This window comes from Oryctolagus cuniculus (assembly GCF_964237555.1).
Source record: "Oryctolagus cuniculus chromosome 16 unlocalized genomic scaffold, mOryCun1.1 SUPER_16_unloc_1, whole genome shotgun sequence".
NCBI lineage: Eukaryota > Metazoa > Chordata > Mammalia > Lagomorpha > Leporidae > Oryctolagus > Oryctolagus cuniculus.
In genome coordinates this window covers 1,758,263-1,783,110 of record NW_027208201.1, presented here as the reverse complement: position 1 = coordinate 1,783,110, position 24,848 = coordinate 1,758,263, and the positions used below count along the sequence as shown (strand labels likewise).

Here is a 24,848-nt window from a genome sequence, read left to right as displayed (position 1 = left end):
CTAGTGTATGAAGAGAAAGTTATTTTTTTTCTTTCCTTGTTTCTGCAAACCTCAAAATCACCTTGAGAACATTCTTAAACAGGGGGACTGCTGAGATACACTCTGTGATGTCTTATGTGGTAGATCTGTGTGTGGCCAGTGGGGTTCAGCCCCACGTGAGGTGAGTAGGAGCCTCTGCCCAATTCTGCAATGTTACTGATTTGAAATTCCCCTCTCTTTCTTCTCAAAGAAATCATGAGAGTTTCTAACACAGAGCATCAAGCTCTTTCAAACAGTATAATTCTGATTACTTTGTTGAATTTGCTTGAGGAGAAAACCCCAGGAATAAAGGAAGTGGATTGCAAACACTTGAACATCTTTGCATAAACCAAAAACAGACAAAGGCCAAGATTCATCCTAATAGGAAAAGATTTGTGTGTAGGTCTATATCAAACTGGGGCACATAAATGTGGGAATACCAGATAATCAATGAGTATGGTCAAGAAAATGAAAGCACTCCACATGGGATCATCCTATGTCCAGAAGAAACCAACATGATTCTTAAGTAGAGGAAAAGATCCTCATAAGAATACAGGTACTTCACAGGTGAAAAATCACTAAGAAGGACCTTATAAAGTTGCCTCATTAGACATGTGAAACAAAAATAGACTATTTTTATGACAGCAGAATAAAACAATATTAAATTTACAATAAGAGCTTCAGACACTAAACCCCCAACCGTTAGCTTTCCCAGTGTCAAAATATCTTCTTAATACTTATATCTGTTTGAAGAGATAAAGGCTGGAATTATATATCATATTATTTTGCAAACTGTCAGACAAAGCCTGTTTGGTAGAGATCATACACAGCTTTATGGAGAAGAGGAGGAGGAGGAGATGAAGAGGACAGAGCAATTAGAGAAAAACTGGAAGAATGATAAATAAAGGAATAGGAACAATATAGATCAGAAAATACATTTTTGCTTAGAAGGAGGATTTTCAACTTATCTCCTCAAAAAGCAACATACATAATATAAAGATACTTGAAAAGAGTGATATGTTGGAAACATAAAATCCTGTGTCCCAAAATTGAAAGATTCCTCTTCCTCTTAGGAACACAGCAAGCATGAATAAGCCATCAACATGAAGTAGCCAGTGCAACACGACTGAATTCATGGGATTATTGAAATACAAGGGGCGCCTGTTCTCTCCTTGAGGAAGTTTTGTGAAAGTGCCTGTAGAAATGCATGATGTTTTTTCTTCACCTGCAAGTCTAACTGCATGCAAGTCTGGAGGAAAGATTCAGAGAATAAGACCTATTTGGAGTTAGAACTGCTACCAGCAGTAATTAGTTATTTTAAGATACTTTATAAATTTCCATAGAAAACGAGATAGCAGCCATTCAGCTTCACTAGGTGCCATGCCTTTTGATCTACAGTACTTGAAGTACCTCAGTAAGTGATTCTGACATCTTCTAGAGGTTCTGCATTTCATGATTCTCCCTCTTACAGGTTCTGAATCTGAGTTAGTTTCCTGATTTAGGATGGGAGCTGATGCTCAGGTTTGATAAGAAAGAGGCTTAACAGTTATAGATCCCAAGCCTTGTGCTCCACCATTCTCCAGAATTGGATATCCTGTCTCTGCTGGCTACAGAGCCTTCAGGTGAGTTATTCTTCAATCCTATGACCTTGCACAAAGTTGTATTCATGTTGACACTGTTCAGGGAATCATTTAATGATGTGCTATTTTAAATAACCATTTTGGCCCATGAATGGAACATGTGCAAAAACTTAACAAGAGCAATTTGCATTTAATTTATTATAGTTTCCTTTGAAAATCAGTTTCTCTTCCTCATGGTGCATGCAATTTAGACAGAATATTCAGAGCCTGTTCTGACATTTGCTCAAATACAAAATCCAAGGACTTGAGAGAGTCAGCTGTTGACTCAAATAAAATTAATTAGTGTTCATATTAATTTGATTGTTGTGTTAGTCACCTAGATTTTCCATATAAAAACATACCATGACTTTCTTACTTAACATCAGGAATTTATTTTTCAGAATTCTTGAGGCCAGAGATGAGGATACCGGGTGTGTGAGGTGACCCCTTCCTCTTTTGTCCTCTGGGGAGTCTGATGCTGGAATGCTCTCGGCTAAGTGCTGACTGAGACTGGCCCTTCCATGTTCTCACCTGACAGCTCCCATTGCACCCTGTGAGGCAGTCTATTTGTGTCATATTAAACAGCAAAGTTTTTGGATTAAATCTAAGAGCAGTTTGTCTCTAGGATCTTGCTAACCATAGACTTTGATATCATCAAAGCACCTGGGTGTAGAACAGATGTGCCAAAAATAGGTTTTCTGGGGGGCAGAGCCAAGATGTCTGAATAGTGAGGGCGCACACTGATAGTCCGGGAAAAGATAGTTTAATAAAAGTGGAGTTACTGTAGCCTCAGTAAAAGGCTCAGGAAAAAATTGCAGAGGAAACTCTTCTGGATCTAGTGGATGTGACACGGAGGACATATGGGGAGATCAAGGTCGCCCACCATGTGGAAGCAGAGCCGCGGACGCTGAGCTGCCACAGAAGCTGAGCTGCAGAGTCTGCGTGCCATCACTGGAAGGGGAGGTGAGACAAAAACCCCGGTAACCCAAGACATTGGTGGGGAAAGGCAGAAAGAGCCTACAGGGAACGAGGCCTGAAACTCCACTGGGGAAAGTTCACCAGGCTGACTGGAGGAGAGAAAAAAATAAATAAATAAGGGGAACCGGCACGGACATTGGCCTCTCTCTGCACTCACCTTATAAAGCCGAGCAAGACAAACAGCAGGCACCATTTTACATATGTAAAGCAGCGCCCACCATTAGCCAAGCAGAAAAACCAGACACTGGTGGGGAGAAATAACAGGAGGATAAGACCTAGTGAAAGTGTGGAGCTAACGAACTGAGACTGTGAGAATCTGAGGGGGGTGGCGAGAGAACTCACCGAGTACACAAACTTGGTTACCTGGGCAACCTGGTGAGAGACTGCAGAGAAATTTGAGACCACACTGAGGGCTGCATAAACTCTTTGTGTGGTCCCAGGGGTAAGCAGACGAATACCCACAGGAGCCAGATTTCATACATCAACTAGCCTCAATTCCACTCAGCTGTGTGAAATTCCTTCCCAACTGAGTCAAAAAGAGAGAGAGAGTGAGCAAGTGAGAGAACAATCTGGTGAGTCACCTTTGGCAGACCCTTCACCCTGAAGAACCAAACAGAGCTCTTTGGCCACACTCATGACAGCCTCTAAGGATCCGTCAAAAGCAGACAGTCCACTTAACCTAGAGTCACAGTATAATGAGAAAAAACACCACACTGAGGAAACCAAAGAATATCTCCAATATGCCAAACAACAAACGCAGAAACCGAGGTAACAAAACAAGGAAGATACTATGATGCCTCCAAATGAAATAGACACCCCAATTCAAGATTATGAAGATGATGAGAGAGAAGAAATGCAAGAAGCAGATCTCAAAAAATGGATAAGAACATTAAGAAGTTCTCAAAAACAAATTCTTGAACTACAGAAATCTTTAATGGACAAGATAGAAAATCTCTCTCATGAAAATGAAATCTTAAGGAGGAATCAAAATGAAATGAAAAAGTAGTAGAATATGAAATTGTGATAGTGATGAGAAATCATAATGAAATGAAGAATTCAATAGGTCAAATGACAAACACATTAGAGAAACTTACAAAGAGAATGGGTGAAGCAGAAGAGAGAATATCGGACTTAGAAGATAGAGCACAGGAAAGGATACAGTAAAACCAAAGAAAAGAAGAGGAAATTAGAAATCTAAAAAATATTGTGGGGAATCTTCAGGATACTATTGAAAAACCCAACATTCGGGTTCTAGGAGTTCCTGAAGGCATGGAGAGGGAGAAAGGATTGGAAGGCCTTTTTAGTGAGATACCAGCAGAAAATTTCCCAGGTTTGGAGAAGGACAGAGACATCCTAGTACAGGAAGCTCACAGAACCCCTAATAAACATGACCAAAAGAGATCCTCACCACGACACGTTGTAATTAAACTCTCCACAGTGAAACATAAAGAAAAGATCCTAAAATGTGCAAGAGAGAAACATCAGATTACTCTCAGAGGATCTCCAATCAGACTCACAGCTGACTTCTCATCAGAAACCCTACAAGCTAGGAGGGAATGGCAAGATATAGCCCAGGTACGAAGAGAGAAAAACTGCCAGCCCAGAATATCATATCCTGCAAAGCTGTCATTTGTGAATGAAGGTGAAATAAAGACCTTTCATAGCAAACAGAAATTGAAAGACTTTGTGGCCACTCGTCCAGCCCTGCAAAAGATGCTTAAAGATGTGTTGCACACAGAAACACAGAAACACGTTCATCAATATGAAAGAAGGTAAAGGAAGGAAACCTCACAGCAAAAGATCACAGGGAATTCAAAACATATATTAGAAAATATCTTTGGCAAATGGCAGGGCAAAGTTACTACTTATCAAAAGTCACATTGAACGTTAATGGCCTGAACTGTCCAGTTAAAAGACACTGATTGGCTGACTGGGTTAAGGAACAAAACCCATCTATTTGCTGCTTACAAGAAACATATCTTTCCAACAAAGATGCATACAGACTGAAAGTGAAAGGCTGGAAAAAGATATACCATGCCAACAGAAATGAAAAAAGAGCAGGAGTATCCATCTTAATATCGGACAACATAAACTTTACCACAAAAACTGTTAGGAGAGACAAAGAGCGGCACTATATCATGATTAAGGGATCAATTCAACAGGAAGATATAAGGATTATCAATGCATATGCACCTAACTACAGGGCACCGGTTTATTTAAAAGATTTGTTAAGGGACTTAAAGGGAGACTTAGACCCCAATACAATAATCCAGGGGGACTTCAATACTCCACTCTCAGAAATAGACTGATCAATAGGACAGAAGATCAACAAGGATACAGTAGATTTAAATGACGCCATAGCCCAAATGGATCTAACAGATATCTACAGAACTTTTCATCCTACACAGAACGCAATTACATTCTTCTCAGCAGTACATGGGACCTTCTCTAGGATTGATCACATACTAGGTCAAAAAGCAAGTCTCAGCAAATTCAAAAGACGTAGAATCATACCATGCAGCTTCTCAGACCATAGGGGAATGAAGTTGGAAATTAGAAACTCAGGAATCCCTAGAGCATATGCAAACGCATGGAGACTGAACAACATGCTCTTGAATGAACAATGGGTCATAGAAGAAATTAAAAGATAAATCAAAAGTTTTCTGGAAGTAAATGAGAGTAACAGCACAAGATACCAAAACTTATGGGACACAGCAAAAGCAGTGTTAAGAGGAAAGTTCATATCAATAGGTGCCTACATCAAGAAATTGGAAAGGCACCAAATAGATGAGCTATCACTGCATCTCAAGGATCTAGAAAATCTGCAGCAAACCATACTCAAATCTAGTAGGAGAGATGTAATTAAAATCAGAGGAGAAATCAACAGGATTGAATCGGAAAAAAATTACAAAAAATCAGCCAAACGAGGAGCTGGTTTTTTGAAAAAATAAACAAAATTGACACCCATTGGCCCAACTAACTAAAACAAGAAGAGAAAAGACCCAAATCAATAAAATCAGAGATGAAAAAGGAAATGTAACAACAGACACCACAGAAATAAAAGAATCATCAGAAATTACTACAAGGACTTGTATGCCAGCAAGCAGGGAAACCTATCAGAAATGGATAGATTCCTGGACACATGCAACCTACCTAAATTGAACCAGGAAGACATCGAAAACCTAAACAGACCCATAACTGAGACAGAAATTGAAACAGTAATAAAGTCCTTCCCAACAAGAAAAACCCAGGACCAGATGGTTTCACTGCTGAATTCTACCAGACATTGAAAGAAGAACTAACTCCAATTCTTCTCAAACTATTCAGAACAATTGAAAAAAGAGGGAATCCTCCCAAATTCTTTCTATGAAGCCAGCATCACCTTAATCCCTAAGCCAGAAAAAGATGCACCACTGAAAGAAAATTACAGACCAATATCCCGGATGTACATAGATGCAAAAATCCTCAATAAAATTATGGCCAACAGAATACAACAACACATCAGAAAAATCATCCACACAGACCAAGTGGGATTTATCCCTGGTATGCAGGGATGGTTCAATGTGTGCAAAACAATCCATGTGATACACCACATTAACAGACTGCAGAAGAAAAACCATATGATTATCTCAATAGACACAAGAAAGCATTTGATAAAATACAACACCCTTTCATGATGAAAACTAAGCAAATTGGGTTTGGAAGGAACATTCCTCAATATAATCAAAGCAATCTATGAAAATCCCATGGCCAGCATCCTATTGAATGGGGAAAAGTTGGAATAATTTCCACTGAGATCTGGTACCTGACAGGGATGCCCACTCTCACCACTGCTATTCAATATAGTTCTGGAAGTTCTAGCCAGAGCTATTAGGCAAGAAAAAGAAATCAAAGGGATACAAATCGGCGAGGAATTAGTCAAACTATCCCTCTTTGTAGATGATACGATTCTTTATTTAGGGGACCCAAAGAACTCTACTAAGAGACTATTGGAACTCATAGAAGAGTTTGGCAAAATGGCAGGATATAAAATCAATGCACAAAAATCAACAGTCTTTGTACACACAAGCAATGCCATGACTGAGAAAGAACTGCTAAGATCAATCCCTTTCACAATAACAACAAAAACAATCAAATACCTTGGAATCAACTTAACCAAGGACATTAAAGAACTCTACGATGAAAATTACAAAACCTTAAAGAAAGACATAGAAGAGGATACCAAGAAATGGAAAAATCTTCCATGCTCATGGATTGGAAGAATCAATATCATTAAAAAGCCCATTCTCCCAAAAGCAATTTATAGATTCAATGCAATACCAATCAAGATACCAAAGACCTTCTTCTCAGATATGGAAAAAATGATGCTGAAATTCATGTGGAGACACAGGAGACCTCGAATAGCTAAAGCAATCTTGTACAACAAAAACAAAGCCGGAGGCATCACAATACCAGATTTCAGGACATACTACAGGGCAGTTGTAATCAAAACAGCATGGTACTGGTACAGAAACAGATGGATAGACCAATGGAACAGAATGAAACACCAGAAATCAATCCAAAAAACTACAGCCCACTTATATTTGGTCAAGAATACAAAACCAATCCCTGAAGAAAGGACAGTCTTTTCAATAAATATTGCTGGGAAAATTGGATTTCCACGTGCAGAATCATGAAGCAAGACCCCTACCTTTCACCTTACACAAAAATTCACTCAACATGGATTAAAGACCTAAATCTATGACCTGACACCATCAAATTATTAGAGAGCATTTGAAAAACCCTGCAAGATATAGGTACTGACAAAAACTTCTTGGAAAAGACCCGGGAGGCACAGGCAGTCAAAGCCAAAATTAACATTTGGGATTGCATCAAATTGAGAACTTTCTGTACTGCAAAAGAAACAGTCAGGAAAGTGAAGAGTCAACTGACAGAATGGGAAAAAGTATTTGCAAACTATGCAACAGATATAGGGTTGATAACCAGAATCTACAAAGAGATCAAGAAACTCCACAACAACAGGACAACAGTCCACTTAAGAGATGGGCCAAGGACCTCAATAGACAGTTTCAAAAGAGGAAATCCCAATGGCCAACAGGCACATGAAAAAATGTTCAAGGTCACTAGCAATCAGGGAAATGAAAATAAAACCACAATGAGGTTTCACCTCACCCTGGTTAGAATGGCTCAAATACAGACATGTACAAACAGTGCATGCTGGCGAGAATGTGGGGAAAAAGGGACACTAACCCACTGTTGGTGGGAATGCAAACTGGTTAAGCCACTATGGAAGTCAGTCTGGAGATTCCTCAGAAACCTGAAGATAACCCTGCCATTCAACCCAGCCATCCCACTCCTTGGAATTTACCCAAAGGAAATGAAATCGGCTAACAACAAAGCTGCCTGCACCATAATGTTTATTGCAGCTCAATTCACAATAGCTAAGACCTGTAACCAACCCAAATGCCCATCAACAGTAGACTGGATAAAGAAATTATGGGACATGTACTCTATAGAATACTATACAGCAGTCAAAAACAATGAAATCCAGTCATTTGCAACAAGATGAAGGAATCTGGAAAACATTATGCTGAGTGAATAAAGCCAGTCCCAAGGGGACAAATATCATATATTCTCCCTGATCAGCTACAACTAACTGAGCACCAAAGGGGAAACATGTTGAAGTGAAATGAACACTATGAGAAATGGTGACTTGATCAGCTCTTGTCCTGACGGTTGATGTACAATGTAATACGTTATCCATTTTAGTATTTTTTTGTTCTAGTACTATTGGTTGAACTCTGTAATTAACACACAATTATTCTTAGGTGTTTAAATTTTAACTGAAAAGTGATCCCTGTTAGGAATTTGAAAACATTATGCTGAGTGAAATAAGCCAATCCCAAAGGGAAAATATCATATGTTCTCCCTGATCCATGACAACTAACCGGGCACCGAAAAGGAAACCTGTTAAAGTGAAAGGAACACTATGAGAAACGGTTACTTGATTAGCCCTTGCCCTGACTGTTGATGAACAAGTTAATACGTTACCCCTCTTAGTATTTTTCTGTTTGTTCTACTTAATACTTTTGGTTGAATACTGTAATCACTACACAGTTATTCTTAAGTTTTGAAACTTAACTGAAAAGTGATCCCTGTTAAATATAAGAGTAGGAATAAGAGAGGGAAGAGATGTGCAATTTGGGACATGCTCAAGCTGACTTGCCCCAAACGGTAGAGTTAGAAACATACCAGGGGATTCCAACTCAGTCCCATCAAGGTGGCATGTACCAATGCCATCTCACTAGTCCAAGTGATCAATTTCTATTCACAACTGATCATAATGATAGGACTAAGAGGCAAAGGGATCACATAAACAAGACTAGTGTCTGCAAATACTAACTGATAGAATAAAAAAAGGGAGAGAAGGATCCAACATGGGAAGCGAGATACACAGCAGACCCGTAGAATGGCAGATGTCCTAAACAGCACTCTGGCCTCAGAATCAGCCGTTAAGGCATGAGGAGCTGGCTGAAAAGCCCATGAGAGTATTTCAGGCATGGAAAGCCAAGACACTCTGGCAAAAAAAAAAAAAAAAAAAAAAAAAAAAAAAAAAAAAAAAAAAAAAAAAAACCTAAATGAAAGATCTCTGTGAGTGAGATCCCAGTGGAAAGAACAGGTCTTCAAAGAAGGAGGTACCTTTCTCTGAAGGGAGGAGAGAAATTCCACTCTGTGTACGACCTTGTCTAATAATGTTCAAATTCGGTGAACTCAAAAGGCTTCCATAGCCTTGCCCACTCGTGGCAAGAGCTTAGAGTGATTATTGATGCCATAAACAAGAGTGTCAATTTGTTAAGTCAACAACAGGAGTCACTGTGCACTTACTCCTCATGTAGGATCTCTGTCCTTAATGTGCGGTACTTTGTGATTTAATGCTATAACTAGTACTCAAACAGTATTTTTCACTTTGTGTTTCTATGTGGGTGTAAACTGTTGAAATCTTTACTTAATATATGCTAAACTGTTCTTTTGTATATAAAGAGAATTGAAAATGAATCTTGATGTGAATGGAAGGGGGGAAGGAAAGGAAAGTGGAGGGTTGCAGGTGGGAGGGAAGTTATGGGAGGGGAAGCCATTATAATCCATAAGCTGTACTTTGGAAATTTATATTCATTAAATAAAAGTTTAAAAAAAGAAGAAAATTAGCAGTTTTCAAAAAAGATGTTCAAAGAATAATTATGCCTTCCTACCAGATACAATATTCTGTAGGCATGAAATTTTGATGTGTTTGTGTGTGTGTCTGTGTGTGAAACATTTATATTTAGCTAGAAAAAGAAAACCTATTAAGGAGGGATAGAAAAAATAATCCTCCTTATTAAATGTCTATTTTTGTCTAGATAAATAAAGGTGCAGGAACTCAACCTGAATTTTGTATTTTGGAACCATTAGAGTTCACATGGGTCACATTTACCATTAAAAATATATTTAATATTATATTTTTGCAGAGGTGTTGCCCTATGATTACTATTAACTGGTAAAATTTTACTTTCTTATGTATTCTTTCTTCTTCAGGACTGTAGGTGAAATAAAGCATTCTCATGGCCCCAAATCTAGTACATAGCAGAAAAGTTTGTGAGCACATGTGGAAGAGCTCATGGTAACCCAGGTTTCTCATTCATTCCAGTGCACTGGTTATGAAAGTCTTCTGATGAGCACAATAGGTCCCTGAGCTGATGAACATGGACGGGGGGACAGGAAGAACACCAATGAGACTCTCCTCTCCTCCTCTGATGAGACAACCTTTTCCTGAACCATTCAGGTGCCAGGAAAAAAGAAAATGTCTTCATCATTCCCCAAATTAATTATCAGCAGTTTCTAGGAGGGACAAAAGATGGACAAGGCAGGGACACAGAGCACATTTTTCCAACCATCTGCAGACCATATAAAAAGCTAATATGTAAATCAAGGAAAAATGATTAAAACCAAGAGAACTTACCCTTCACATATGAGATTCTTTTTGAAAACATTCATGAATGTATCAGTGAGATATGTGTAAATGGGGAAAAATGCAGCAATCACAGTATCCCCATCCTTGTAAAAACTGCATTCCACCTTGAGAAAGCAGTTGGGATCATCATGATAAGTCGCAAGGAAAAATACCTGCAGAAAGAGCAACAGAAATATCAAAGCAAACATCTTAGAAGTTTGTGAAAATCCCTAGGACACAATGGCAGTGGAACATGCAGCACTAGGCAGGAGTATACATGCAGCATATGTCTGGGTGTGTGTGCCTGTGTGGAGTATGCTCTCATCATATGTGTTTGTGACTGAATCAAAGCTACTTTAATATGGCTCCACCTGACTTCTTTCAACAAGCTGTCCATCCATCCACAGGGTTTCTGGAACACTTTCTGCCCTGAGGCTATGCAGCTGAGGTCTGCTGTCCAGCTGAAAATTAAGGAAAATATGTTTGGAAAACATCCTCTTCACCCTCAGGGGCATAATTACCTACAAGTTCATGAATACAAAGACCCAAGTGAGGAACTCCTACTAGTTACATGTGGTCCAAAGGCATTGTCAATAAACTCTCCATGAAAACTTTTTCCAATTGTGCATGTGGATTACCACAGAAACACTATGGGAGACATCAGGTGAAGGTCTGTGATGGCCCATCTCAGGATTCAGACAAGAAAAATCCAGTATCACACACTCCAAAGGCCCAAAGAGGAAGGCAGCATCCTCCCACACCCAGGGTTCATGGCAGCATACACAGCCTTAATGTACGCAGACCCCAAACCAATCCTGTTTACAGAGATACAAGTACGTGTGGGTCAGCAGAGTCCTAGGATGACATTCGCAGTGAATAACACTCTGACATCAGAATTAACCTTTAAGGCTTCCTGGTCAGGCTGAAAGGCCTGCGAGAGCATTTGAGGCATGAAAAGCCAAGACTCTATGACGAAAAATATCCTGCATGGAGGATCTCTGTGAGACCTCATAGGAAAGATAGTGTCGTCAAAGAAGGAGACATTCTTCTCTGAAGGGAGGAGAGAACATCCACTGTGCTTATGGCTGTTTCCAAAGACCGATGGAGTCTATGATCACAAAAGGCTTCCATAGCCTTGGCAGCCCATGGCAAGAGCCTCAGATGATCACTGATGTCATAAAAAGAGTGTTATTTTTTCTTTTTTTTAACTTTTATTTAATGAATATAAATTTCCAAAGAACGGCTTATGGATTACAATGGCTTCCCCCCCATAACGTCCCTCCCAACCGCAACCCTCCCCTTTCCCACTCCCTCTCCCCTTCCATTCACATGAGGATTCATTTTCAATTCTCTTTATATACAGAAGATCAGTTTAGCATACATTAAGTAAAGATTTCAACAGTTTGCTCCCACACAGAAACATAAAGTGAAAAATAATAGATGATTTTTTAAATGATGATGAAATCAGATCAGACCTATTGTCATGTTTAATCCCAGTGAGAGTCAAGTTGGGAATTGCTAATTTCTTCTTTTTTTTTTTAACAGAAGATCAGTTTAGTATACATTAAGTAAAGATTTCAACCGTTTGCACCCCCGTAGAAACACAAAGTGAAATATACTGTTTGAGTACTCGTTATAGCATTAAGCCTCAATGTACAGCACATTAAGGACAGAGATCCTCCATGAGGAGTAAGTGCACAGTGACTCCTGTTGTTGACTTTACAAATTGACACTCCTATCTATGGCATCAGTAATCTCCCTATGCTCCAGTCATGAGTTTCCAAGGCTATGGAAGCCCCTTGAGTTCTCTGACTCTTATCTTGTGTAGACAAGGTCATAGTCAAAGTGGAGGTTCTCTCCTCCCTTCAGAGAAAGGTACCTCCTTCTTTGAAGACCTGTTCTTTCTACTGGGATCTCACCCACAGAGATCTTTCATTTAGGGCTTTTTTTTTTTTTTTTGCCAGAGTGTCTTGGCTTTTCATGCCTGAAATACTCTCATGGGCTTTTCAGCCAGATCGGAATGCCTTTAGGGCTGATTCTGAGGCCAGAGTTCTGTTTAGGACATCCACCATTCTATGAGTCTGCTGAGTATCTCCCTTCCCATGTTGGATCAAAGAGTGTTATTTTTTTAAGGAAAGGTAGTTACTGTGCACTTGCTCCCCATGTAGGACCCCCGTTCCTATTGAAGTATAATATGGGAATCGACTGCAAATTCTCTCCCCAAACTGTATTATTTTTTTGCATTTGTTTTATTTTAATTTTTATTTAATGAATATAAATTTCCAAAGTACAGCTTATGGATTACAATTGTTTCCCCCCCCCATAACGTCCCTCCCACCCACAACCCTCCCCTTTCCCACTCCCTCTCCCCTTCCATTCACATCAAAATTCATTTCATTTCTCTTTATATACAGAAGATCAGTTTAGCATACATTAAGTAAAGATTTCAACAGTTTGCTCCCACACAGAAACATAAAGTGAAAAATAATAGATGATTTTTTAAATGATGATGAAATCAGATCAGACCTATTGTCATGTTTAATCCCAGTGAGAGTCAAGTTGGGAATTGCTAATTTCTTTTTTTTTTTTTACAGAAGATCAGTTTAGTATACATTAAGTAAAGATTTCAACAGTTTGCACCCCCGTAGAAACACAAAGTGAAATATACTGATTGAGTACTCATCCCCAAACTGTATTCTATATGTTGTGTGTGAGTGTGGGTGCAAATTGTTGAAGTCTGTGATTAGCATGGAGTTGGTCCTCTGTATATAAAGTCATACAAAAATGCACCATAATGAAGAAGGAGATGGAAGTGGCAGAGGGAGATGGGATGGGAGCTGTGGGGGAGGAGGTATGGGGTAAAGAACCACTATATTCCTTAAGTTGTATCTATGTAAAAATGCATTCATTAAATAAAAATTAAGAAAAAGACAAGTGTGTGTGGGTTTTAATTACTGTGGAACCAGTAATCACCCTGAATTCTGAGGTTCCCAATCAATATATCAAATCATTGCTCCTTCAGTTCTAAAACATGAAAAGTTTCCAAACTGCTGTTACCCATGCTAACATTCGTTCTTGCACCTACAGTCTTGATTTATGCTCTTATGAGAACTATGGACTACTTGAGGAACTCTCCCTTTTTAATGGAAAGCAAAAAATGACCTCTAGAAGTGACTTTATTCCCACCACCATAAATACCAAGGGCAGAATGGTGCCTGAGGATACCTTCATTCTTTAATGCAAGCGATTTTCAGTACTACTATGTAGGACATAAGCATGGCAGCTACATACTGTGAAACCTTTCTCAAAACCTGTGGCGAACACAATGTATACTATGTTCTGTAGGCAAAAACAATAATCAATATTGATTAATCATTTATGCTACCTAGCATACCAGTATGAGATGTTGCTAATGGAGAACAATCTAACAAAGAGGGAGACAGGAGGGAATATGTGACTATTCTAGTCACAATTTTTCTCAACTCAAACTGCTGTAAATGACATGTCTAATAATTTTAAGCCAAACGTTTTCCATCACCTAGGCAATGCCATTACTGAGCATTTGAATAGTGTCTAGTGCAAATAGAGATGTAGGATAGACACAAAATACATAACAGAATTCAACAACTTCCATAAAAGTGAAAAGATAATGTCATGAAAACATGATTTAGATCACTAATACAATGAATAAAAATATTATCTATTCAGTTGAATAAAAGTAATTCTAAATCAGAGAGTGAGTATCACCTGTTCTTGCTAATGTTAGAAACTGTAGAGTTGATCTGAATGCACACGATGCACTGAGCAAATGCTTGGAAGGGAGAGGATGAACTGCATGCACATAGGGATTATTCAGAAAATTCATGGATACTAGGTATTATGAAAAATTACTCACAGATTTCAAAATACTTTGCACCCAGATACACTCATCATTAATATCCATTTCCATAGTTTCTGATGTCCTCTGTACACACTCTACACATCGACTGAAATATCACAGCACGATTACTAAGTGTTCATCAGAACTTAATATATGTGTTTCAAAGGGGTTGGCACTGTGGCATAGTGGGCTAGTTCTCCTCCTGTGGCACCAGCACTCCATATGGTCACCCACTCTTGCTCCAGCTGCTCCTCTTCCATTCTAGATCCTTGCTTACAGCCTGGGAAGGCAGTGGAGGATGGCCCAAGTGCTTGTGCCCCTGAGCTTGTGTGGGAGACTCAGGGAAGCTCCAGCTTCTGACTTCGAATCTGCTTTGCTGCAACTACTGCAACCATTTGGGGGTGGAATCGTGGATGGAAGACCGTTGTCCCTGTTTCTTCCTCTTTCTGTCTGTAACTCTGCCTCTCACATAAGTAAATGTAAAAAATCTTTCTAAAACATGTGTAAGGAAATAAAAATGTTAACTTGATTTAAGCATCTGCTAAATACATGCATGTCATGTTTTTCCATGACTGAAGTGGTTCTGTTCATTTAGGAAGTAAGTTCACTGATGTAGACTACATGAACCTAATTTGGTCATGGTATACACTATTTATAGAACATATCTGGAGATGGAATAGGATATGTGAATTTCATTCAGGAAAGGAAACAGTCTGTCAATTTTGTCTTGTAATCATGTGGTCAGATATGGATACAAAAGTTTAGCTATTTTCATGAAAGGAATGTATGTCTTAAAAAATTATTTATTTATTTGAAAGGCAGACATAGAGAGCAAGGGAATGATCTTCCATCTGCTGGATGGAAAGTGGAACAACTGAGACTTAGAGTGGCACCCACATGAGACTCTCATGTCACATACAGTGGCTTATCTCACTACGCCACAACACTCACCCATCAAACGAATTAATTATAACAAAAAATACGGTAAAATGCCTTAAAAATAATCTTGATGAAGAAATAGAAAGTACACCTGATCTGGAACACAAAACTTTGAAATTTTTCGGTGAGGAAAAAAAAGGAATAAAATGGAAAAATTAAGTGTTGGAAACTTATGGGACATTATCAAATGACTGATACAGGTCTCAGGAACTGAGAGGCGGCGGTGAGGCAAACACAGCTCCCTCCCCGCGGCTGGGCCAGCCCGGCTAGGACCGAGGACCCCATGATGCAGCCTGGAGACCAGAGGAGACCAATGGGGCAGCGCCGCCATTTCCCAGCGCCTCAGCCAACTGCTTTGGATTCATTTCCCGCCTCCCTTCTCTCTCATGAGAAGACTTCAGCACCTCCCAGGCCTTCTGGCGTTGGCTGAAGACCCAAACGAGGAGCTACTGATGGCCGGTGTGTGGATATCTGCAAACTCCCAGCATGGCAGGGAGGCGCCAACTTGAGAGGCTCCTCAGCAAAGAGTCCCTGGGGGGCCCCTTTGGGCGCCTTCACGCAGTCGCGGGGCCAGATTCCAACCCAGCACCATGGGCGCCCTCTGGCAGCTGTGGACGGCACTGACCCCGACGGAAAGGCAGAAAGGCAGGGACAGGCCTGGCTGAGGCAGAGATCAGAACTGCAGGAACGTTGCCCTCAGCTGGCGACATTTGTCCCATTTCACTCAGGGGGCTCCTCGGCACCGCTGCGGGGCCCCTGAAGAGGTGAAGCTGAGCAGGACACCTCTGACAAAAGACTGTGTTGGGAGCACCTCAACAGTAGGATCGTGGTGGTTTTCCTCTACAAATCTATCAATTTGGATTTAGTTGCCCTGTGCCTACTACTTGCACCACAAAGGCAGGAAAATGAATTCCACACGGAAAACAAAATAAATGTATGTTTTCATTTAAAAATACGTACAGGCCTGTGGTAAATGTGAAAAATGATGCGAGGTAATGCACGGAAGAATATATTCTTCAGATAATGCATAAACACTAACAACCCAACTAACAATACTAAATAATATATCATCAAGGAGATACCATTTGCATGTCAAGTCAGGACATTGTATAAAAAGATCAATGTGAAGGGAATAGCATTGTTATCCCCAGGTAGTATCAATTAGTATATTTCCAGAGGGTTCTATGAACATTGCACCTAACAACCATTATCATATGCTTTGCCTTACATCCACACATTGCATTTCTCAGGATATGTTTGCTTTAGTGATGATGAAAAGATCTATATACTAATATGTATCTTCCATCAAGATCTATATACTCAGGGCCAGCGCTGTGGTGTAGCGAGTAAAACCACCGGCTATACTGCAAGCATCCTATATGGGTGCTGGTTTGAGACTCAGCTGCTCCATCTCCGATCAAGGTCCCTGCTATGGCCTGGAAAAGTAGTAGAAGATGACTCAAGTGTGTGGGCCCCTGCACCTGTGTGGGAGACCCAGAACAATCACCTAGCTCCTGGCTTTGGATCAGCACAACTCCAGCCATTTTGGCCATTTGGGGAGTTAACCAGCAGATGGTTAACTAACTCTCTCTCTCTCTCTCTCTCTCTCTCACACACACACACACTCATACTGCCTCTGCCTCTGCCTTTCTGTAACTCTGCCTTTCAAATAAAATAAATAAATCTTCTTAAAAAAGATTTAGTTGTATGTTTTCCTAGACTTAATTTTTTTTTAAATATATACTCTGCTCCTATTTCATGTAACCTGCAAGGAGAAGCCAATCCAAAAATTGGCATCCTTGAAAAAATGATGTATGTATCAAATTTTACTAGACCTACAGGATATACTACTCTGTAGGCCTGAAATCATCATATAACACAGGATATACTACTCTGTAGGCCTGAAATCATCATATAACTCTTTACATAGAGAAATATTTATGATATTTTGCTATGGAAGGAAAATATGTTAAAGAGGGTTGGAAAGAGGTTAATTCCACTTTTGAAATATTTTTGTAATTATGTGTAGAAAAAGATATGGGCCACACCTTGAAATTTGTACATGTGAACCATTAATGTGCACCTGGGCTACATCCATCATAAAAATCTATGGAGCATTAGATTTTGCACAGGTGGTGGTATGAAGACATGTATTAGCCTTATTCAGTAACACATCTTCTTTTTGGGAAATTCTTTTATTTTATTTCTAGATGATTTTAGAAGATATAAACAATTCTCACATACCACTGTACTTTGCAGAAAGTAGGGCAACACATGCAGAAAAGCTTACCTACCTGCAACTGTTGCAGTGCATAGGCTTGGAGAGAGCCCTTTGCTAAGGCACAGGAGACTACTCTGCTTAAGAACAAGGAGACTGAGGCTGCAATTGTGGTGCAGTGGGTAAAGTTGCTGCCCGTGATGCCAACATTCCAAATGGGCACCAGTCTGTGTGCCAGCTGTGACACTTCCAATTAAGCTCCCTACTAGTGGCCTGGAAAAAGCAGTGAAAGATGACCCAAGTGTTTCAGCCCCTGTCACCCACATGTGAGACTCAGATGAAGTCCCTGGCATTTGTCTGGCCCAGTGCTGGCCACTACAGACAGCACGGGAGTGAATTGACAGTAGAACTCTCCTTCTCTGTCTCTCCCTCTTTCTCATTAACTCAGACTTTTGAATAAAATTTAAGAACTTTTTTTAAAGATTCAGTTATTTATTTGAAAGTCAGAGCTACACAGGGAGAGAAGGAGAGGCAGAGAGAAAGGTCTTCTATCTGCTGGCTCACTCTCCAATTGATTACAATGGCTGGAGCTGCACTGATCTGAAGCCAGGAGCCAGGAACTTCCTTCGGGTCTCCCATGCGGACGCTGATCCAAAGCCAGAGCCAGGACTCCCATGCGGGTGCAGGAGCCCAAGGACCTGGGCCATCTTCTACTGCTGTCCCAGGCCACAGCGGAGAGCTGGATTGAAGTGGAGCAGGCAGTACATGAACTGACATCCATATGGGATGTCAGCAGTGCAGGCAGTAGCTTTACCTGCTACATCACAATGCCTGCCCCAAGAACTTTTTTTTTAAAGAATAAGGAGATTGAAGGACAAGAAGAGAGTGGACTGTCCTCTCATTATAGTCAATCACTCACTCCACCATTGAGAGAGTGAGGCTGAAAGCCCATGAGAGTATTCAGGCATGGCAAGCCAAGACACTGTGGCAAAAAATGACCTAAATGAAGATCTCTATGAGTGAGATCCTCGGGGAAAGAATAGGCCATCAAAGAAGGAGGTACCTTTCTCTGAAGGGAGGAGAGAACTTCCACTTTGACTATGACCTTGTCTAAATAAGATTGGAGTTGGCAAACACAAGAGGCTTCCATAGCCTTGGCAACTCATGACAAGAGCCTCGGGTGATTACTGACAGAAATAAGAGTGTCAATTGTTAAATCAACAATAGGAGTCACTGAGCACTTACTCCCCAAACAGTATCTCTGTCCTTAACTTGTTGTACTATGAGAACTAACAGTAAAACTAGTTCTCAAACAGTACCTTATGTGTCTGTGTGGATGCAAACTGTTGAAATCTTTACTTAGTATAGAGTTAGTCTCCTGTATATAAAGATAATTAAAAATGAATCTTAATGAAGAATGGGATGGGAGAGGGAGAAGGAGATGGAATGGTTTGGGGGTGGGAGGGTGGATATGGGGGGAAGAACCATTATGATCCAAAATTCATACTTTCAAAATTTATAGTTATTAAATATGTTTTCTATAAAAATTGGAATTTTTCATTCCCTTTTGGGAAACTTTGGGAGTTTATTAACTTTTACTGAGAAACTGTAAACTTCATCTAGTTTTTAAAATACACTGAAAGATTATTCATATTATATTTGTAAGGTTAAAGTATTTCTTTTCTAAACATTCATTTATTTATTTAAGAGAGTTACAGAGATAGGGAGAGACAGAAAGAGTGATCTTCAATCCACTGGTTCATGCCCAAATGGCCACAATAGCCATAGGTGGGCCAATTTGAAGCCAGCAGCCAGGAGCTTCTTTCAGGTCACCCATGTAGGTGCAGGGGCCCAAGGACTTGGGCCACCTTCCACTGATTTCTTGGGCCATTAGAAGGGAGCTGGATAAGAAGTGAAGCAGCCAGGATTCAAATCAATACCCATATGGGACACCAGCACCACAGGCAGAGGCTCCTCTTGCGATGCAGCTCTATGCTATGGCCTGGGAAAGCAGTAGATGTCCCAAGTCCTGGAGCCCCTGCACCCACATGGGAGACTGGGAAGAAGCTCCTGGCTCCTGGCTTTGGATTGGCAAAGCTCCAGCCATTGCAGCCATCTAGGGCATAAGCCAGCAAATGGAAGACCTCTCTGTGTCTCTACCTCTCTCTGTAACCCTGTCTTTCAAATAAATAAAATAAATCTTTAAAAAGAAAAAGACATGAACTGGAGTCGGCATGGTGTTATAATGAGTATAATCACCACATGTAACAGCAACATCCACTATGGGTGCCAGTTCATGTTCTGGCTTCTGCATTTCTAACCTGGGAAAATCAGTGGAAGATGGTCTAAGTGTTTGGTCCCCTGCCACCCACCTGGACGCCCAGATGAAGCTCCTTGCTTTGGCCTGAACCAGCACTGGGCCATTGCAGAAATCTTCAGAGGGAATCACCAGATGGAAGATTTATCTCTCTCTTTTCTGTAATCTGCCCTTCAGAATAAACAAATTTTTTAAGAAACCTGAAAGTTCTTCAGAGGAGGTTAAATTTATAAGTTACTTTATAACATTAGAATGCACAATCAGGTTTACAAATTTTAGTTTCAAATCATAGAAAGTGAGAGTCTTAAGAGCTACTCTTTAGAACATCTGTTGCCTGGGAAACTATTCTATCCCTTAATCCTTCCAAAGAGTTCTTCTCAGATATAATGAGAATAATGTAGAGCCTTTAAAGCCCCCTTTATGGGTTACTGCTCTAGGCTAGGGGAAGATAGTTTTCTAAAAAAAAAGTAGAGAGAGTACTTTCTCAGGGGAGAGATAGGGATACTGTTGCAGTGCAAATTCTACAGGAGGAAGTGGGATGCTGTGGACCTACTTAAAGGGTACAGACACACAACACAAGCAGGGACATAACACAAGACCCCAGAAGCCAACATCCTGAGAGTGTTAGCGTTGGAGAGTTAGGTTATTTCAGAGAGCAGAAGCATGTGCTACTGGCAATAGAGCTGGGAGAATAGCTTGGTGTGAGTCTGGCCTGGAGCACTGGACACAACCAGCACATGCCTCTTGGTATTCCTGAAAGAGCAGACACTTCACTAAGCCAAAGAGACTTAGTCCAAAAACAAAAGCCATCAGAGGAAAAAAAATCATGTATTTTCACAAATGCCTAAAAATAAATGCAGAAATTCAAGAAACAAGAATAAGGAAGAAACATGCCAGACCACAAAGGAAGACAGCAATGTTTCAATATTAGAATGTGAAGATGAGAAAATTGTTGAAATGCCTGAAATGGAATTCAAAAGCTTAATTATAAGATTACACAGAAACAATGAGAAGCAAATTCATGAATGAAAATTTACAAATGAAAATTCAGTAAGTCAAATAAAAAAATACAGTGGAAAGCCTTAACAATAGATTTGATAAGGTAGAAAAGAATATCTGAGCTAGAAGACAAGTCTGTGGAAGTTTTTTAGTCATACAAAAAAAGGAGAAATTAGAAATATTAAAAAGAGTGTTGGACAGCAGACTTAAAGTAACACTCTAACCTCAGAATCAGCCCTTAAGGTATTTCATATGGCTGAAAGCCCATGAAAGCAATGCAGGCATGGAAAGCTAAGACACTGTGGCAAAAATATCCTAAATGAAGGATCTCTGTGAATGAGACCCCACTGGAAAGAAGAGGCCATCAAAAAAGGATATACTTTTTTGTGAAGGGAGGAGAGAACTTCCAATTTGACTATGGCCTTGTCTAAATATTGACGGTGTTTGTAGTCACAAAGGCTTCCATAGTCTTGGCAGCTCATGACAAGAGCCTCAGGTGATCATTGATATCATAAATAAGAGTGTCAATTGTTAAATCAACAACAGGAGTTACTGTGCACTTACTCCCCAAGTAGGACCTCTGTCCTGAATGAGTTGTACTATGAGAATTAACTGCAAAATTGTTGTTTTCAAACAGTACTTTTACATTGTATGTGTGTATGAGTGCAAACTGTTGAGATCTGTACTTAGTATAGAGTTGCTCTTCTGTATATAAAATTAATTAAAAATGAATTCTAAAGAATGGGATGTGAGAGGGAGTAGGAGGTAGGATGGAAGTTGGAAAGGGAGAGTGTGTATGGGAGGGGAACCACTATAATCTTAAAGTTGTACCTATGAAAATTGCATCCATTAAATAAAAGCTTTAAAATAAAAAAAAATAGTGGAGATGTATGGGATACTATCAAATGACCCCATGTTGGGTCTTAGAATTTCCTGAAGGTATGCAAAGAGAAAATGGATTAGAAAGCTGATTCACTGAAACAATTACAGAAACCTTCCCCAATTTGGAGAAAGGGACAATCAAGTATACTAGGAACATTGAACTCCTTATAGAGGTGACCAGAAAAAATATTCACCACAACACACTGGAGTCAAATTTTCTTTTTTTAATTAAAAACACTTTTATTTAGTAAATATAATTTTCCAAAGTAGTTTATAGATTACAATGGCTTCCCCTCCCATAACTTCCCTCCCACCTGCAACCCTCCCATCACCCGCTCCCTCTCCCCTTCCATTCACATCAAGATTTATTTTCAAATATCTTTATATATAGAAGATCGATTTAGTATATATTAAGTAAAGATTTCATCAGTTTGCACCCACACAGAACATGAAGTGTAAAATACTGTTTGAGTACTAGTAATAGCATTAATTCACATTGTACAACACATTAAGGACAGAGATCCCACATGAGCAGCAAGTACACAGTGACTCCTGTTGTTGACTTAAAAAATTGACACTCTTGTTTATGGCATCAATAATCACCCTAAGCTCTTGTCATGAGTTGCCAAGGCTATGGAAGCCTTTTGAGTTCACCGACTCTTATCTTATTTAGACAAGGTCATAGTCAAAGTGGAAGTTCTCTCCTCCCTTCAGAGAAAGGTACCTCCTTCTTTGATGGTCTGCTCTTTCTATTGGGATCTCACTTGCAGATATCTTTCATTTAGTTTTTTTTTTTTTTTTTTTCCCAGAGTGTCTTGGCTTTCCATGCCTAAAATACTCTCATGGGCTCTTCAGCCAGACTTAATGCCTTAATGGCTGATTCTGAGGCTGGAGTGCTGTTTAGGATAACTGCCATTCTATGAGTCTGCTGTGTATCCTGCTTCCCATGTTAGATCATTCTCTCCCTTTTTTTATTCTATCAGTTAGTATTCGCAGACACTAGTCTTGTTTGTGTGATCCCTTTGATGGAGTCAAATTTTCAATGTAAAAAATTAAAAAAAAATTCTAAAACCTGCAATAGAGAAACTTCAGGTCGGCGCCGCAGCTCACTAGGCTAATCCTCCACCTGCGGCACCTACAACCAGGGTTTTAGTCCAGGTCTGGGTGCCGGATTCTGTCCCGGTCACTCCTCTTCCTGTCCAGCTCTCTGCTGTGGCCCAGGAGTGCAGTGGAGGATGGCTCAAGTGCTTGGGCCCAGCACAGACATGGGAGACCAGGAGAAGCACCTGGCTCTTGTCTTTGGATCAGCTGCGCTGGCCACAGAGGCACTGGGGGGTGAACCAACGGAAAAGGAAGACCTTTCTCTCTGTCTCTCTTACTGTCCACTCTGCCTGTCAAAAAAAATAAAAATAAAAAAAAAAAAAAACACGGGCACTTCTCAAACTTGTGAAGGTCATCTGCTCCAGGATGTAGAGATTAGGAAAACTTTCAAATAAAAAAATACATAAAAATGTACAGAAACTTCAGATTACTTTCAGGAAATATCCAATTACATTCACAGCTGACTTCTCATCAGAAACAATACAGGTTCAGAGAGAATGGCAAGACATAGTACAAATCTTAAACAAAAACTGTCAACCCAGAATACTATACTCTGCAAACCTCTTTTTTTTAAACTTTTATTTAATGAATATAAATTTCCAAAGTACAGCTTATGGATTAGAATGGCTCCCCCCCCCAATGACTTCCCTCCTTCCCGAAACCATCCCCTTTCCCGCTCTCTCTCCCCTTCCATTCATGTCAAGATTCATTTTCAATTCTCTTTATATACAGAAGATCAGTTTAGCATATATTAAGTAAAGATTTCAACAGTTTACACACACATAGAAACACAAAGTGAAAAATACTGTTTGAGTACTCATTATAGCATTAAATCACAATGTACCGCACATTAAGGGCAGAGATCCTACATGAGGAGTAAGTGCACATTGACTCCTGTTGTTGACTTAACAAATTGACACTCCTGTTTAAGGCATGAGTAATCTCCCATTGCTCCAGTCATGGGTGGGCAAGGCTATGGAAGCCTTTTGAGTTCACCGACTCTTATCTTATTTAGACAAGGTCATAGTCAAAATGGAGGTTCTCTCCTCCCTTCGGAGAAAGCTACCTCCTTCTTTGAAGACCTGTTCTTTCCACTGGGATCTCACTCGCAGAGATCTTTCATTTAGGTCATTTTTTTGCCAGAGTGTCTTGGCTTTCCATGCCTGAAATACTCTCATGGGCATTTCAGCCAGATCCGAATGCCTTTAGGGCTGATTCTGAGGCCAGAGTGCTGTTTAGGATATCTGTCATTCTATGAGTCTGCTGTGTATCTTGCTTCCCATGTTGGATCGTTCTCTCCCTTTTTTATTCTATCGGTTAGTATTAGCAGACACTAGTCTTGTTTATGTGATCCCTTTGACTCTTAGTCCTTTCATTATGATCAATTGTGAATAGTAATTGATCACTTGGACTAGTGAGATGGCATTGTTACATGCCACCTTGATGGGATTGAATTGGAATCCCCTGTTATGTTTCTAACTCTACCATTTGGGGCAAGTCAGCTTGAGCATGTCCCAAATTGCAAATCTCTTCCCTCTCTTATATTTAACAGGGATCACTTTTCAGTTAAGTTTCAACACTTAAGAATAACTGTGTATTAATTACAGAATTAAACCAATTTTATTAAGTAGAACAGACAAAAAAATACTAAGAGGGACAACGTATTAAGTTGTTTATCAACAGTCAGGGCCGTGGCTGATCAAGTCACCATTCCTCATAGTGTCCATTTCACTTCAACAGGTTTCCTTTTTGGTGTTTAGTCAGTTTTCACCAATCAGGGAGAACATATATTTGTTCCTTTGGGACTGGCTTATTTCACTCAGCATGATGTGTTCCAGATTCCTCCATCTTTTTGCAAATGACCGCTTTCATTGTTTTTTACTGCTGTATAGTATTCTAAAGAGTACATA

General features: G+C 39.9%; 1 long non-coding RNA gene across 1 annotated transcript; it reads right to left on the bottom strand.

Annotated features, from left to right (window-relative positions):
- Positions 1-10,260: 10,260 nt before the first annotated feature.
- LOC138847767 (uncharacterized) lies at positions 10,261-20,900 on the bottom strand. The gene is made up of 3 exons (XR_011385721.1): positions 20,012-20,900; positions 10,974-11,063; positions 10,261-10,775 (listed from the first exon to the last, which is right to left on the bottom strand). It is a non-coding gene; the product is annotated as an uncharacterized lncRNA (long non-coding RNA).
- Between the last annotated feature and the right edge of the window lie 3,948 nt (positions 20,901-24,848).